Here is a 6,724-nt window from a genome sequence, read left to right as displayed (position 1 = left end):
TCCCAAAGTAAGCCGATGACGTCTGAGGAGCTGAGGCCGAACGGCGGAGCCATCAAAGCTTCGGATGCCGGATGGTGGATTTATGTGACAGGCTGCCTGAAGATGTTAGCATTGCTGGGCGTCATGGATCTCACAGAAGCAATCCCAGACTCTGTGCCATGTGACTCAGATGACTGCGTAGATTTTCGCCCTTAGACAGGAGAGAGCGTCCTGTCCCCTGTTAAACATTTGGCCTGCCACTGTCGAAGGTTTCACACCTGGCTGATGAGTCACAGGGAGCAAAACTAGCATTACAATCTTGAGAAAGTATTATACCTCAATCATTTACAACAAAATAGAGACCCACCTTAATCTCTGTGACGATAGCGCCTTCAAAAGCATTCACATTAGTGTATTTGGTCAGGTTATTATGCAATGGTGGTGCACTGCAAAAACATAAAATCTTGCCAAGTATTTGTCTAGTTTCTTGTTAAAATATCTTAGTACATGTGACATAAGACAAAATTATCTTAGAGTAACTTCAACAAGATAAGTAAGTTTTTTTAAGTCAATAAATATTGAATTTAGATTATAAAAGGACTAGTTTCTTACTTACTTTTTTTTTACCACTACAGGTGAAAAGCATGTGCAAGTGAAATAAGTATTTTTTTAACCTGTATTAAAGAATTGTTGACTTAAAACAAGTTTACTTGTTTTGTTGAAAATGTACTTTTAAGTTACTTTTGTGTTTCTTCAACTTTTCTGAGGTATTAGCGCTAGAAACTGGACAAAAAGTCCAAGTAAGACTTTATGTTTTTGAAGGGGAAAAAAACCCCAATGCAAATGCAGATCTAAAAAATGTGGTATACAAATGTACCTGTCCCATTTTAGTCTGATACCCCTAAATAAATCCAGTGCAACCAACTGATTCAGAAGTCTATCAGAAGTATCCAGGTCAAAGTATTGATTTATATGTTTCAATGGTCCAGTGGCAAGATTTAAAAATGTACTAATATCCTCCATCTGTAATCTATTTAAAGCTTAATTTTCTATATCTTTAAATGTAAAACAGACATATAAAAAGTCAGATGGTTCTGCAAAGAACTGACAGAAAAATAGCAGATGAGAAACCCCGGTGTGACTCTCCGAAAAGACAGCCAGTGTTTAAAGATCTCCTGTAATTGTACAGTAGAAGACATTTGGGACAGAGCCATCTCCAGATGGTTTGATGAACCAGGGATATTCCAGGCCATGCTGCTTTGAGGCCTTTGTGTTCAGAACAGCTGAAAAAAATGTGATTGACAGCGATCCTTTCACAGCCTGTCATGTCACATGTAGTCTGAGATGAAGAAATTTCCCTGTCTTTTTTTTTTTTTACCTACTCAGCCTTTCCTTCTTTTTTCCATCTGTTTCAGAATTCAGACTGTTCCTTTTTTCAAAGTAAAACACAACATGGATATATTGAGAAAGAAACCTGCTGCAGTATCCCACAAGTTAATTACCTTGTCTACTCACATGCTAAGATAATGCTTGTGTGTGTTGTCGGCAGTGATTATCTTAAAGTCTGTCACCCTCCTACAAAGAAAGAGCTAAGAAACAAAATTGGTAGGAATTAAAAGATTCTAGCTCTCATCCAGGATTCTGGACTCTTGGAATAAAATTATATTTTAACTTGTATGCTGCTGATTTATCCTTTGACAAAACATGTTTTAATTCTCATAAGAAAGCTAAATGTGCAGCTTCTCAGCTCAGAGTGTGATCACTCTGCCTTGTAACGAGTGAATGAATATGAAGTTTCAAACAGTAGTGGTCACTCGAGAGGCGGTTTCTTTACAAGTCTGCATCGCCATATCAGACGCTCTCGTCTCTTTGAGGAAGAGTTCAAATGTAAACTCCTAGAAGCCACGTGAGTCACTCAAAACATGACCACCCACGCCTGAGTGTGGGGGCTGATGAGTAATTCTGCTTGGACTTAGACAGGAGGCGAGTCTTTGAAGACAAATGGCCTAGAAAATGATAACATGAGAACATGAGAAACTGTTTGAAACATTAACCAAATTTATCCAGTCAAATTTAATTACACCAATATGACAAGGACTTACCTCAGTAACTAAGATAAAGAGAAGAAAACCAGGTTCAAAATAAAAAGGCAGTCCACCTCTAAAAACTCCCTCACATTATATGCATTTTAAAGGCTTTTACAAAAATGCTCCACAGCACAGGAGCTGCATCTTATACCTCATCTCCATCTAAGTAACCAATCTGTACCTGTTTGTCACCTGGGTCCACCAATCATGAAGAAGCATCAGCACACTCAGTCTTACATATTAAAAACACAGCCCCTTATGACAGTGGTCATAACACTACTCTTCCAGAAAGGCCATATTCGTTGAGTGCTCACCTAATAGTCCATCTTTCAAAGGGTTCTATCACCTGCAGCTCCTCCAGAGGTTCCACAGCAACTGTTTTTGCTTATTTTAGGATGACCGCTATGACTTAGTAGGTTTGCCTTTGTGCCATACGCTTTCCATTTTAAGATAAGGGATTTAACAGTACTTTGTCAGATGTTTAAAGTTTTTAATATTATTTATAACACAACCCTTCTACCTCAGCTGTGTTCCGTAGCCTTCATGATGCTGTTTCCTTTCACTGATTTTCTCTAAAAATCTCTGACATTTAAGAATGTATCACACACTAATGGCAGACTATTTAGTTTTTTGAGTAACTTCCAAAGTAAATTGATTGCACTTGATTTTATATCTGGCAAGATATTGTACTAAAGGGGGCAAACAAAATTTAACGCCTCACTTTTTAAATTTCCACAAGGAAAATGTCCATCGTCAGTGTCCAAAAGCCACTAAACAGGGGATCTATTAAACTGAAAGGGTCGAACATTTTCCTGAGAGTAGTTTGTGTTAAAATTACTGCATCAATATCTGCATCGCCACTTGAACCGGAGAACTCAAATCTGCTTGGTATTTTCTTGTTATCGGCAGTCGTAGGGAGCACGGGTGCTCACTAACAGCTTGCTTTGCAGCGGCTACATGATTATACATGTCTGCTTACATGTGAGTTGCCACGACGCATCAACTTAATTAATGTGAATGTGCTCGGAGCAGCCTGGAGTCATTCCTGCCCACGGTAGTGAGGTTGTTACGTCACTCTCACGCAGAGTAGAAAAATAGGGACACACAGAGGCTACACATGGATGTGCTATTCTCGTGTGTTATGGTTGAAAACAGTCCCAGGTCTGCTTTGTTGATCTTGGACAGTCCTTTGTGAATGAAACAGGAATGGCCGCTTGGGTGAGGTTGTGTGTAAGTGTGCTTTGGAGCTGCATCTGCTCAAGCCACACACTCTGACTTCTGGCTGCATTCATTAGCTCCTGTGTTTCAGTGAGGATCTGGCACACGGCACTGAGCAGGCTTTCAGCTCTCATCTGTGTCTCTCCTCCCCCTGCGCCTCTGGCCAGACTGCAGGAGTAACGCTGAGTTAGTGTGCATGTGCCTGTGTACGTGTGTGTGTGTGGTCACCCCCACTGGGTGGCAGAGGGATGGTGGACATGGGCTCCTCCTTGAAAGTGAAGCATAGAAAAAGTAAAGCAATCTAGCTGCCAAAGGTAGCATGGCACACTTTCATCACCCGCTTTGGAATTCAGTCCAGAACATTTTCATGCACACTGAGGAAGGAATGAGTAGATGTGTTTAACTTCTTGTGTTACTCACGCTGACCTCTGTGAGGTGTGTGCAAAACCTTTAAATGTATGACTTTTCTTGTCTCTTAGGCATTTGTGAACCTTAACATTAGTTGCGGTTGGCTGCAGATCCTCATGTGTCACAGCAGTTTATACTCTGTCCTCTGCGGATGCTCTCTGAGCTGCCTAAACAAAGTCTAGGAGATTTGTGAGGCAGGAAACCCTAAATGACATAACATTGGTTTTCTTTTCTGAGACTGAAAACTTTGATTCATCTTCTCCACTTCAGTTTATCATCATATCTTTACAGCTCACACACACTATGTATACATTTCACAGGCTTTGTAGGTACAGTGAATTCCAGTGTTATAATGTTTATCAATGTAAAGGTCAGAACTAACACATCCAGCACCATCACTCTTAACACAGGGACACCTCTGGGATGTGTACTCAGTCCCCTGCTCTTCACCTTGCTGTCAAGTGGATGAGAGGCAGCAGCAGTCACGCAAGATGACTGCTGCATACCAGACATGAACATAGTGATACCTGTCTCTCACAGACAAGCCTATCAGCTACAACAATTGTTTTTCTGTCATCTTGCACAAGTCTGTCCACTCTCCACTGATATTGATAAAGCATTTTTGACACTACAATTGCTGCTCAATGGATTTTATGTTTTTCAGACCATAATCTGAAAACCTTAGGGATGGCTGTAGATAAAAAGCTCAAGTCAGCAGTTTGTGAGATACTTATAGCAGCACATCCTGCACTAACGACCAAACCTTGTTCAAAGTCACTCGAGTCTCATTTCATCAAAATTCCAGCAGCAAGTTCTCTTCACCACATTTAGATGCATTCAGCTACTGTCATGTGAGTTGCTATTTTCGTAAAAAAAAATTCAACAAAGTTCTTTTATTCAGTACAAAATTTTTGACATTTATGTCAATTTTTTAATGGATACTGCATGCCTTTTCAAGACTTTTAGCAAACAAAATGCTGTGTCAAGTTTGTCATGGTCTCCCACTGTTAATGGAACACACAAAGACGCAATCCGCTCAGGCAGCTTGCCGCTCTGCCCACTGCTCCTCCATTAAAACTGATAGCAAACTCCCACTTCTGACTGACAACAAATGTCGGGCTGTAGCTGTGACTCACGCTCCAAAGATTCATCAAAGCTCGCATCATCTGCCAGGCACCAGACTGTCAGGAGGGGAAAGAGTCCTTCAAGCTCAACCAACAATCTTTGCACTCCAAAGTCTCCAAACGGTGGAGAGACGTCCAAGAAAGCTGTTTGAACTTCAAAGCTCGCAGATCCTGCAAGCTGACGTCTGTGAATTAGAGTCAGCTGGGTCATGTTTACGAACCCGACTGGAACGGCAGAGTGCCAACAATGCCCGTGTGTAGCCATTCTATTAGTGGGGTTGATTGTATCAAGCTTAGTCACTGTTGATGATGTGGTCATTTTCAAATGACGGAAGAATATTATATTTTTGATGCAGGTGACAATGAGACTCGATGACATCAGCACGTTATGCAGAGGACATCACACAATTTTAGTGAAAACCCTCCTCAGGATTTAAAATCTAATCATTTTGGAAAGTATTTACACATTGGAAGCAATCTGGTTGAAAAGATTATTTATTTATAGTGATTTTTACTATGTTGCATTTGAGAGCACAAGGCAGATGGGCTTGTATATATAAACATTCTCTGATCTTATGTATTTCTTGACATTCTTTTGCATGTTTAATGTAGATTCCATGTTGTGCAAAAGTGTTTACACACGTTCACACATTTTACAGTGATGTGTTATGTATTGCAGATTTGACCCCATCTGATCAGTGCACTTTTCTCCAGCTCAGCAGTTTTTCTTCAGGCTTTCTTTCAAAAATTGTTTCAGTCTGACTGGAGAATACCTGAATATTAGTTATCTTATTCAAATAAGATTGCTGTGGTTCCTCCTACGTTACAATGGTATTAATGCTCTCCTTGCTTAGCCTTTTATCTTATGTGAGTCTTGTTAGGTTAGCATTTGTGCCTGACTCCATTTTCAGATGATAAAAGAGGAACAGAGCTCTGTGAGATGCTCAAAGCTAGACACATTGTTCACAGTCTAACCCTGCTCTAATTTTCCCCGCATCTTTATTCTTGACCCTGTGTGTTCATTGGTGTTCTGCGTTGTGTTATTCACAAAAAAACAAACAAAAAAAATACCCTCTGAGGCCTTCACAGAACAGCTATATTTATACTGGGATTAAATTACACAGAGTTGTGTAATCTGTTTACTAATTAGGTGGCTTTTGAAAGCATTTGGTAGCGCTGCATTTGATTTAGGCCCTAAATCAAATCATAGCCTAAATTTTAGGCTATGATAAATGGGGCTGATTACAAGTGCCACACTTGTAAGATTTGAAACATTTTTTAAAAATTAGATCTTCATTCCATTTTAGAATGATGTATTTGTTTATTTTGATCTATCACATTAAAGTCCAGTAAAATATTAAGTTTGTGGATGAAAAGTGACAAGACGTAGAAAGATTTAAGCACGATATGTTGGTATTTTTTTAGATTTGGCATAGCTACTCAGGATATAGCAGGTAGAAAGATACTGGAGCTGTTATGCAGTTGAGGTTCCTCTCTAGGGCCTCGGGGCCCTTCACCATCTTCTTATTGGAATATGTGTTGGCACCGCCCTCCCCTCGGATGGCTACCAGTAGGCCGGGAGCCTGGGATAGGGGGAGGTGAAATGTCAGGCACAAAATGCAGATTCATGCTGACAAGCAGTGCAGGAAGCATGTTTGCAGCGACTGAGGGAACCTTGATATTTCACAAAGTCAAATGAACATGTCAGCCAACACTGCGGGCCAACTATTGGGTTATTTAAAGTCTGCTTACATCATGGGATACAGAAACTGGTTTGTTATCCTTAGTCTCCAGCCCATCTCCGTCTGTGAGACGTGACCAGCGCTCATACTGAGAAAATCAATGAGGGTTTTGAGTGAGAGGCGACTCACATTGTCTTAATTTAAGCCATCATTACATCACTGTGGT

The sequence above is a fragment of the Poeciliopsis prolifica genome, unplaced genomic scaffold, assembly GCF_027474105.1.
Source record: "Poeciliopsis prolifica strain line A6 unplaced genomic scaffold, Auburn_PproV2 SCAFFOLD011, whole genome shotgun sequence".
Taxonomy (NCBI): Eukaryota; Metazoa; Chordata; class Actinopteri; order Cyprinodontiformes; family Poeciliidae; genus Poeciliopsis; species Poeciliopsis prolifica.
This window is presented reverse-complemented; position numbering follows the sequence as displayed.